This window comes from Pelodiscus sinensis, chromosome 28 (assembly GCF_049634645.1).
Source record: "Pelodiscus sinensis isolate JC-2024 chromosome 28, ASM4963464v1, whole genome shotgun sequence".
NCBI lineage: Eukaryota > Metazoa > Chordata > Testudines > Trionychidae > Pelodiscus > Pelodiscus sinensis.
In genome coordinates, this window is record NC_134738.1 from 10,433,014 (window position 1) to 10,444,401 (window position 11,388).

Here is an 11,388-nt window from a genome sequence, read left to right on the forward strand (position 1 = left end):
AGGTAAACCTGGTTTCACGAGGCTTACCTGTGTCGATGAAGAAAGGCTTCTTTGTCGGGGCATCGCGTCCAGACTCTCCCGATCTGCCGACAAACAGCTGATCGGCAGATCGGGGCAGCCATTTAAATTTAAATGAAGCCGCGATTATTTTAATCGCGGCTTCATTTCCCTCTTCCGATCTGGCTAATCTACATGCCTCCGTCGACGGAGGCATGGAGTCTGGACACAGCCATACAGCTCTCATTCAAGTCACCTACGGCCAAATTCTGTTTCTAATTCTACTGATGTAAATTCACAGTGACATCAGGAAGTGAGGCCCAATTTACATGAGAGAAAGAGCAGGGTTTGTAATACGAGATGGGCCAAAACTGAAACGTTTTGTTCGCAGTCCCCTGAGCTGTGGTCTGGAGAGAAAACGAATTCTAGATCCAAATCAGGTCAGGCTTTGGGTCTGTGAAACTGAAAGCTGATGGCTGATATTGTGCGAACTGAATGATTTGTTATTGACACAGAAGAAAAACTGGCTCCTTCAGCCTCATTCCTCCCCTCCTTTGGCCATCATGATAAATTGGAATCCAGACCCCGTTTGTTCAGAGCCTGGGGTTTGCAAAATTTAAAAAATGATTGATGAGGATTTTCAAAACCAAAACCAGATTCCTGGACCCATCCCCACATTGATTCTCTTTGATTCTAAGTGCACAATAACAGACAAAGAGTTGAGGGCAGAATTAGACAATGTAATGGTTTAAAGGGGCAAGCGAAGTCGGACATTTCCCCTCTGTCTCTGGTTCAGCAAATAGCACCAGAAAGTTGCTACTGTCTGTTTTGTAGCTCCTGTGCTGGCAGGTTAATTCATCATGACATAACTCCAGGGGAGGGAATGAAACACAAGTTCTTGGCAGACAGACAAGGCCCCTGGGAGAGCTGGGAATAGGACCACCTATGCTACACGGTAACACTGTAGCTAGGTAAACATTGCTCCTGGATCATGTGTTGTTCCTACCAGCATAGATCAAGGAGAGAAAACCTTATAAGGCTGTTACCTAGTTAGCCCCAGACCTCAGTTTCCTATCTGCAGAGCAAGGGTTAGAAATGGAATTCACCTTTCTCAGTGTAAATCAAGGTTCAAGTAGGGAGGTTGTGCTGCCTCATGGGAAACAGGATCTTCAGGATGTGGCTAGAGAACTTGTCCCTGAGATGAGGGAGAGGCCAAGAAGATAAATGTTGCCCCAAGTTTATCTGCCATGGCTGGGAATTAGAACAGCCCAAAAGGCACTGGAGGACATGAAGGAGAGATTGCTAGTGTAACATACAGGCAGTGCCCGGGTTACGTACAAGATAGGGACTGTAGGTTTGTTCTTAAGTTGAATCTGTATGTAAGTCGGAACTGGCGTCAGCCGCTGCTGAAACTAATCAGTTTCAACAGCGGCTGAATCTGGACGCCAGTTCTGACTTACATACAGATTCAACTTAAGAAACCCAGGCGTCCCCAAGTCAGCTGCTGCTGAAACTGATCAGCGGTTGATTCCAGGAAGCCCGGGGCAGAGCAACTCTGCCTTGGGCTTCCTGTAGTCAGACCCATGTCAGTTTCAGCAGCGGCTGACTTGGGGACGCCTGGGGCAGAGCAGCTGGGGTGCTGCTGGGTTGCTCCAGTAGCGCCGAGGAGCGGCGCTACTGGAACAACCCAGCAGCACCCCAGCTGCTCTGCCCCAGGCGTCCTGATTCAGCCACTGCTGAAACTGACCAGCAGCGGCTGAATCAGGATGCCTGGGGCAGAGCAGCTGGGGTGCTGCCGGGTTGGTACAGTAGCGCCGAGGAGCGGCGCTGCGGGACCAACCCGGCAGCGCCCCAGCTGCTCTACCCCAGGTGTAGGCAAGAAAAGCCTGGTCTGCTGGGGGAGGGGGCACTAGCAGCACCACCCCCCCCAGCAGACCAGGAAGACGTGGGTGGCGGGACTGCCCGCGTCCTCCACGGCTTTGCTCCGTCTCCCTGGTCTGCTGACCAGGGAGACGGGGAGCAAAGCCACAGAGCACGCCCGCAGAGGGACAGCCCAGGCGCGCCCGGCTGTCCCACTGCGGGCGTGCTCCGCGGCTTTGCTCTGCGTCTCCCTGGTCTGCAGGGAGACGGAGAGCAAAGCCTTGGAGCACACCCACAGCGGGACAGCCCAGGCGCGCCCGGGCTGTCCCGCTGCAGGCGTGCTCCGCGGCTTTGCTCCCGGTTTCCCTGGTCTGCTGCGGGGGGCTCCCCCCCCAGCAGACCAGGGAGACGTGGAGCAGCTTTTCTCGCCCCGGAGGACGGGGGCGGTGGGACTGCAGCGCATCTGGGCGTCCCGCCGCTCCAGTCCTCCGGGGCGAGAAAAGCCCCGTTCGTAACTGCGGATCCGACATAAGTTGGATCCGCGTAACTCGGGGACTGCCTGTACTTGTAAAGTTTGTCACCCTCCCTTCTCATGGCTGCTAAGGGATAATAGTTTACTACTACTACCACCTAATGGAGCTCCTTTAGCTCAGATAGTAGTGTTCAGCGCTGCAGTGCAGACGCTCCTCAGTGAAAACCCTGCTGGTGAACCATACAGAGAGTCACCCTGTGACCCATGTGCAAACCAAGTCCTTCTTCTGGTTTGACTCTTTCACAGAAACCAGTGTGGCGATAGGGAACAAAACAACCTACCCAGGGGGTCAGGGCAGAGGAGGCTAAGGAAACACGGAGTGCGGCTGAGTTTGTGAAACAGCCGTATACAGGGTGGTTTCTTCTTTAATGTGTTCTAAACTCAGGGCCTGATGTAGCCCTGTAACCGGGTGTACTTCACCGCCAATGCCACCTCCTGCTGGACACAATGGGAATTAGCTTTTTGGTGCTGGAGCGCCCCCTTCTGGCCCATGTCTCAACCTCAGTTAACTATTTTCTTCTCCTCTGGGTACTGCCCTATCACAGGAGTGCCTCACACTCCGGGGTCCTCCTCCTCTGAAAACCCCCAATCCCCTATGCCCACCTTGCCTCAGTGACCCACTGCCAGTTATCCTCTAGCTCCTTACCTCAGGGGCAAAGTGCAGTCTGAAATGGCCTCTCGTCACTAGCAAGGGGGTGTGGACCTGCTGCCTTTGCCTACCCTGTCTGCCTCTCGGCAGCCTTTGTACCCTCAGGTCTTGCTTCAGGCCCTGCAGCCTGGGAGCTTGGCTGGCCTGAACTTCCCCAGCTCTGCCTGCCTTTCCCCAGCCCTTCTCTAACTACAGCCCTAGGCTATGTCTACACTCGCGGCTTCTTGCGCGAGTAATATTCAAATGAGGCTAAGCGTGGAATATCGTCGAGCCTCATTTGCATACCTAATGAGCCACCATTTTTTTCAGAAGAGGCTCTTGCACAAGAAGGAGCATCTACACTGCCCCTTCTTGCGCAAGAAAAACCCTCTTGTGCAATGCTGTTCTTCCTCTCAAGTAATAGGTGTAACAAGCCGCGAGTGTAGACATAGCCCTAGTGTTCTCAGGCCTTGTCTCAGGCCCTGCAGCCTGGGAATGGGGTCAGGCCAAAGCTTCTTCAGCCCTGCCTGCCTCTTCGCAGCCCTACTCTGTATCAGGAAGTCTCCAGCTTCCCTGGCAGACAGGTCCCTTCTACTTCCCAACCAGAGCAAGGGTCCGCCTGCATCACCTCCCCTCCTCCAGACTTTACTTATACTCCCCTCAGCTGGGTCTTACTTGGCTAGTACTTGCCTGAGCTGTGGGGCTTTGCTCTCAGCCCTCTCCCAAGGCTGGGTTTTACTTTTAAAGGGCCAGTGCGGGGCAGGCACCCCCTCACAAGCCCCCATTGCTGAATACGTACAATCTCTTCCAGAATACTGCGAGTGCTGAAGCTGCACTGAAAAGACATTTTCCAGGTGACTGATTCGGAGGAATTTCAGAAGCTAGTTTTAACAAAGCCATGCAAGTCCTTTCTGTGAGGTATCACCTGACACTGCCACTTATCAGCCCACTGTTGCTTGGTACCCAGCACCGCATACGCACTTGCAATACGGTCAGCGGAATAATGGGCAACAATGTCTGAAGGCTTCAGAGCCCAGCGGCAAGTCCCCACTTCAAGCAGAAAATCTGAGTGTGATGAGCTTCAACCTTTGGAAAGTTCTGTGCCACCACACGGCTTCATACAGGGAAACGCTTCTTGGGTGCATCTACACTGTACAGAGGAAGATCGAAGCTGCCGCTGTCGATCTTCCAGGGTTCTAATTAGTGGTCTACTTAAACAACGAGAAGTCCTGTGGCATCTTACGGACTAACAGATGTTTTGGAGCATAAACTTTTGTGGGCAAAGACCCACTTCATCAGATGCATGCCATTTGGGAATGCAAGAGCTTTGGGAAATGACTCAGCTACCCCGCTATTTAGAAACTATAGGAAGTGTTGATCCTCCAGGTCATTGATTCAATTCCAGACTATGTCAGTAGTATCCTAAAATTGTTAGCATCAGATGGTTGTTCACTGACCAGTCTGAAATGGTGGATTTTGTTGTAGGATCTGTTGGATAGGTCTCTCTCTACACATCTATTTACATAGTCCTTGTGGGCAGCCATACCAAGGATAACGGGAAATGGAAACAGTCCTGTCTTGTTTTGATTCTGAGACAGTATGATCTTTACCCCTACTCTAAATTATACTTAAGTGGCATCTTTATTATTGTTCTTTACAGGTATCACGATAGCACCTAGAAAGCTCAGCGCAGATCAAGGCATGTGTCCTATGTGTTGCGCACACACACAATCCCTATCTTAGAATAGTGGTAGAAATGTAGCCGTGTTAGTCTGGTGTAGCTGAAACAAAATACAGGTCTATGTAGCACTTTAAAGACTAACCATCTTGTTAGTCTTTAAAGTGCTACATAGACCTGTATTTTGTTTCAATCCCTATCTTAGACAGCATAAATCTAAAGACACAAGACTACAGGGAAGATGGGGAAACTGAGGCACAGATGGTGAAATCACTTCCTTGGTGTTCCACAATGAGTTTTCTGGCTGAACTGAAAATAGAACTAGGTTTTCCTAGTCCAGTGCCCTGTCCACTAGATAACACTGTCTCTCTAGCAGGCCTGGCCAAAGAATTTGCAGGTTTCAAGGCAGCATGCTAACAGCAGGGCCCGGTAGGTGGATGCTCTAGTTTAAGTGAAACCCAGTTAAGGGGTTACAGAGCCCGGCCCAGACAGCACAAGTCGCTCGTTGAATATATGCCACAACTCCTCTAGACTCAAGAAAAATTTCAACTGGCGTCGATTTCAATGTCATCTGCCATGCTTTTACTGTTCACTCTGACATCATTATACACTACCGTAAAACCTCCAAGGGAAGCCCCCTCGCTTTACCACCAATTTCTTGATTAGCAGACGATTAGGAACTTGCCGAAGCGGTGGACTTGGAAATGGATTCAAACTATCCAGCCCTTGTGCAAGATCGCGATCGGGAGCGTTCATCGGGAGGTGGCGGTCATCTCGGTGCAATGCAGAACCGGCCCCAGTGGGCTTTCACTGTGCTCCCCTTACAGAGCAGCTGGATCCGAGCCCATTGCCTGCAGTCTCCCTAGGTGCACCATCGGCCCCCGCGAGGCAGTGCCCCCAGCCCACAGGCAGCCCCAGGGTGCCTGGCTCACCACCTTTGCAGTGGGCAGGGGGCTAGAGCTAGCTTCCCCTCCTCTCTCCCTGCCATTTTTCCCAGTAGCCCCCCTGGGAAAGCAGCACTTCCAGGTAGGAAATGAAGAGGCCGAGACTGGGGGGCACCACTGTGAGCCCCTGGTCAGAGCAATCAACCCTGAGGAGCATCCTGTCCTGCTCACACTGACAGAGCACCAGGCGACCCCTCTGGCGTTGCCCTGAGGGGTTTGCCAAGCCCCCGCCACCAGCCCCGAGCAGGCAAAGCAAGAGCAGCGCACTGGCCGGGAAGGGGGTGTCCATGGTGCCAGAGGCCAGGAGGGAGGACAAACTCACCTGGCTCAGCTGCAGCTCAAGAAGTGGCCGCAGCCCCAGCTGCTGCTGCAAGAAAGCTGCCTGCCCTACTGCAGGGAGCAGCATGGGACCCTAAAGGCGTGGGGCCCAAGACAACGGCCTGGCTTGCCTTGCCCAAAAGCCAGGCCTCCTCTTTAGTTTTATATATCAGTTTCTCATACCCATCTTCTCCAGCCAGTATTGCCTCTCAGTCTACAGGTGACCCTGCTGGGGGGAAACTGAGGCACATTGGTAACACAGAATGAATAGCAAAAAAACTGGAAAAGAAACCATAAGATGAGTACTACAGGGATTCTGTGCCTTTAAGAAATGGGCTGCATTTCTGAGTGAGGCGAAAAGTCAGAAATCTTCACATTAATTAACCAAGCAGGGGAGGAAATTTACCAAAAAATGTCTCAGGGAGGGTAAAAGTGGCAGGATGTCATGTTTAGAGACACCACAGAATAAACAGGGAGGTCACTATGTCAATCTCTTGCCCAGCTAAGATGGAAAAGCAGCTGAGTACACAGCCCTACCCCAGGCAATCATGCAAATGGGTAAGAATGGAAATAGTGCTTGACTGAAAACATGATCTGCACCCGTCAAGGAAACGTTTGCTGCCCTGAAACGTCAGCACTGCTGGCGTGTTTTCTGATCATTGTAAATTTAAAACATAGCGGATTAATAATGATGTTCTCTCAGGTCTTCCATCTCAGAATCTCAAAGAACATTAATTAACTCAGACTCAAAAATTCCTTCGGATGTAAGCAAGGGATATTTAAGCACCCCTCACTGAAATGCTGCCACCTCTGGAACAGACCATGATAGCTGTTTAACAACATGGCACAGTAACACACAGCGGGTTAGTGCCAGAAGTGAAGAAGCCCTTATCAATCTGAAATTGTAGAGTGACTTTAGGTTAGCATTTGGCAGGGATTAAATTGCAAACTCTCCAGAGAAGGGGCTGTATTTTTTGGTCCATGTTTGGATAGTGCCTAGCACAGTGATCACCTAAACCAGTGTTTCTCAACTAGTGGTACAAGTACCTTTAGAGGTACTGGAGAGAAGTCTGGGGGGGTACATCAACACAACTGAAATCTGGAGAAAACTGAATTTTTGTTTTAAGTTTTACAGCGTTTTCTTATTTTTGTACTTTTTATACCCAAGAATTTCACAGCCCACTCGGCTACAATTAAGTTGTTTAAACAAATGTGTTGCAACGGTAGAAAAAATATTGTTTGTGTGAAAACGGTAGGTACTGGGGGTACTTATAATTTTTTTAAAAAGGGGCTTACTTTATAAAAAAAGGTTGAGAAACACTGACCTAAATTACAATTTAGGCCTTTAGGCATTCCTGCAATATCATTCATAAATAAATACATACATATTCACATTCAGTAATTCCTCATTTAACATGTGCCCGCTTAACACATTTTCACGATAGCACGATTTTTTTTTTTAAAGAACGTTTTTTGAATTACACTACCGTCCCCAGAATTACACGATTTCCCCAGCAGGCCCGTTGCCGGTGGTTGTGCAGGGCTTCCCCCATCTCTTCACTGCACCATTCCCTGGCGACTGTCCCCCCCCCCCCCCCCCCCCGCCCTCGCCGGACACAGTGCAGGTCCCGGCAGACCTGTCATAGGGACATACTCCCAACCCAATCAGCCTCCCCTCTCCTCCCCATCCCTTCCCCAGAGCCAAACACCTCCCCTCTCTGCTGTAAGCCAGTCCCCTTTTCCCCCCAACCTTATGTCCCGGTCCCAACAGACACCACCGCTTGAAATGCAACCCCCGCCCTTTTCCATTATTTTCAATGGGAAAATTGACCCTTCATAACACGTTTTCACTTAACACGATCATTTTCTGAAACACATCTATAGTGTTAAATGAGGAATTACTATACATACATAGCACGAGAGTTAATATTTAAATATGTAGAGAAAGTGATATGGGATCTTCAATGAGAACAACCTGCCTGCATTCTGATTTTGCATTTAAATGGATTCCTACCAGGGGAATGAAATTGGATTGGTGTATTGTCTGCACAAGAGCTTCTACTGCTTCTGATACCATGAGTGGAGCTGCACCAGTGGAATATATAACAAGAAATCTAGTGTAGATCCATCTTTTGTGAAAAATTCAAAAGCATGTGTCCTCCAATGAGGGCTGAAAAAACTCCATCTGCAGTTCTCTAATCTTCCAATAAAGTTCTTCAGCAAAACCAGGAAAGATAAATCTTGATATTCCTGATATTTAAAGTAAAAACATGAACCAACTAAATCAACTTGTTTCAATTCAGTTTAAAGAAAGTTCAAGCTAAAATGGTTTCTAGTCCTGAGTGGCCAGTTTTGTACACAGGATCAAATAATGATCCCAATCCCATCAACATTTATACATTTCTTAATTTTAAGCACACAAGCATTCCAGTTGAATGTAATTAGTGGAGAACTGAAATATATTTGCATTATATACAGGCAGTCCCCGGGTTACGTACAAGATAGGGACTGTAGGTTTGTTCTTAAGTTGAATTTGTATGTAAGTCGGAACTGGTACATATTGTAGGGGAAACTCTAGCCAAACATTTCTCCAGAGCTCAGTTTTATTCTCCCACACCTCATTTCCCTCAGTCCTTTATTCTCAAGGTAAGGTGTCTGCTGAGAAAAGCCGCTCCGCGTCTCCCTGGTCTGCTGGGGGGAAGCAGCTAGTGCGGGGTTGCCTCACCCCGTTTGTAAGTAGGGATCCGATGTAAGTCGGATCCATGTAACCCGGGGACTGCCTGTATAACCGTTGAGTGGGGTTGCTCACATGCTTACAGTTCAGCACTGGGGGGCTTGTCAGATTGGAATCCATATTCGAGAAGGGTTTAAAATAATTGTCCAAACTAGACAGGGCTATTGTTGGCATGTATCATTCCTAGCAGGATTTATATTTTATACTGTAAATACTAATTATACTAGAGATGGTAACTTATCCCGAAGGCACATTTCACACAAAAATTGACCTCAAGCCACTTCTTATCAAAATAAGACAAACAGCATCTCCACGTAGGCACATTTTAAATGTTATGCAAAAATCTTTAAGTTCTCTTCTAATGAGCACACTCCTCTCAATTACTGTCTGGAAGAGCCTTTGGCCTTACCAGTAAAGAGATGTGAAGAAAAACAGACACGTTATCAGATACATTCCAGTCAGGGATACTTTATGCTGTTATCAGCTTGGCCATATCCTGTGATGGGTCCAGTGTTGATGAAAAGACTCACTAAGAGGCCTGTTGGTCCAGGTACAGTGGCTTCATAATAGAAACAAGTAGTCTTGTGGCACCTTAGAGACTAACAAAAATATATATAGTATCATGAGCTTTCGTGGGCAAAACCCACTTCATCAGTTGATGGAATGGAGAGGAATAACAGAAATCCAAGAAGCTTCAGGGGGTAGCCGAATTAAAAAACCTAAGTGTCCGTCTACACTGCACACTTATTTCAAAATAAGCTATTCCAGAATTGTTATTCTGAAACAGCTTATTTCAAAATAGCACCTCTACACTGCAGAGAAGCCTCAAAACTAGTCTGAGGCAGGCTTCCCTAATAGCTATTTCAGAATAGGCATTATTCTTCGTAGAACGAGGTTTACAGATTTCGAAATAAGCTGTCGGTTATTCAAAATTATTTCAAAATAGCGGAATGGCTGTGCACTCACATTGTTATTTCAAAATAACACTAGTTATCTCGAAATAACAGTGCAGTGTAGATGCACCCCAAGTATTTTATAGCAGAAAAAAGGTACCTATCAATTGTAGGACAGGTGCTAATGAGGCTAATTATATGGGCTGGAAGTGTCCACTTGAAGGAACCTCAAGAGATCATCTAGTCCAGTCCACCGCACTCAATGCAGCGCTGTGTAATAACTAGACTATTCCTGACAATAAGTTTAAGGAGGCACTATAGTGGCAATCCTTGTCTTTCACTGTTTTGTTTCTTAGCTCCATTTTAATGACCTGTTAGACTGTGAATGGAATAGAGCTGCAGCCTTTGACATTTACCTGCATGTCTGTTGCATGTGAAATTGTTTAACCTTTTTTACCCAAGAGTGGATTTGTAGATAAACACCAATACCATATGTTCATAAAGACTAAGTAGTAAAACTTCTTAAAAGTGGCCTTTGTGAGGCCTTTATTAAGCTTGCCTGTGGATTTGTGACTGAAAGGTGCTCCAGTCTGTTAATCAACATGCAGAAATAAAACAATGTATTGCCTAAGCATTCGAAAGTGTGAGCTGACTCCTGAAAATACAACCCCACAAAAATTACTCACGTGTGAAATGCATTTGTAGGATCAGGCCCAAAGCATGCAGGGTGAAATCCTGGCCCCACAAATGTCAATAGCAAACTTGCATGGACTTCAGCGAGACAAGATTTTTAAACCCGTGGGGTCGCCAGTACTGTATGTGTGTAGTGACCCTGGTGTGAAGTTATAGGGCTGATTCCCAAGTGTAGAGAGTGTTTAAAAGCAGGGCCAACGATTTACGATAGTGCAGTGCTCTGTTAATGCAGATACAGTTGGATGAGCCTGTAGCACCGGCACAGTAAAATAAACACTGCATTTAAAAGAGGCTCTCAGAGGGGTAGCCATGTTAGATTGTAACTGAAACAAAAGTTAAAAAAACAATGAAAAGTCCTGCAGCACCTGAGAGACCTACAAAAATATAGGTGTATCATGAGCTTTTTTGGGCACATCCCACTTCTTCAGATGAATGAAGTAAGGGGTTCAGGGTACAAATCAATAGCAGAGAAAGAGGCAGGGACGGGGAGGGAAAGAGAAGGAAAAAATAGGAAAAAAATATTGTCAACTAGAGTGTCCATATTAAATGAGGCTAAGAGTGGGCTGTAAGTACCCAGTGCTTAGTTTTTTATGTCATTACAGTGTGGAGGGCTGTGTTGTTTATTTTGATTAGGATGGAGATCTGCACTGGTTCAGTACTCTAGAAAGCTAAATCAATGTTCATTTTGGGGTGCAGCCCCCTAGGGCCCAGCATGTTCCCCACATAAGGGGCAGAAATAGCCACCTAAGCATGACACAGCTGCTCTTCCATACCTAAGCCCCACCACTCCTGACCCTAGTCAACCCACTCCTAGCCAGACTCCCATCATGCCTAACACAAGCCAGACTCCCATGATGCTTTGCCTTAGCCAGACTCCCATCATGCCTGACACAAGCCAGACTCCCATGATGCTTTGCCTTAGCCAGACTCCCATCATGCCAGGCACAAGCCCAATTCCCATGATGCTTTGCCTTAGCCAGACTCCCATCATGCCGGGCACAAGCCCAACTCCCATGATGCTTTGCCTTAGCCAGACTCCCATCATGCCCGGCACAAGCCCGACTCCCATGATGCTTTGCCTTAGCCAGACTCCCATCATGCCTGACACAAG

General features: G+C 47.8%; 1 long non-coding RNA gene across 1 annotated transcript in view; it reads right to left on the reverse strand.

Annotated features, from left to right (window-relative positions):
• The window catches only part of LOC112547817 (uncharacterized), a 41,846-nt gene that overhangs the window by 29,524 nt on the left and 934 nt on the right, over positions 1 to 11,388 (reverse strand). The window lies entirely within an intron of this gene.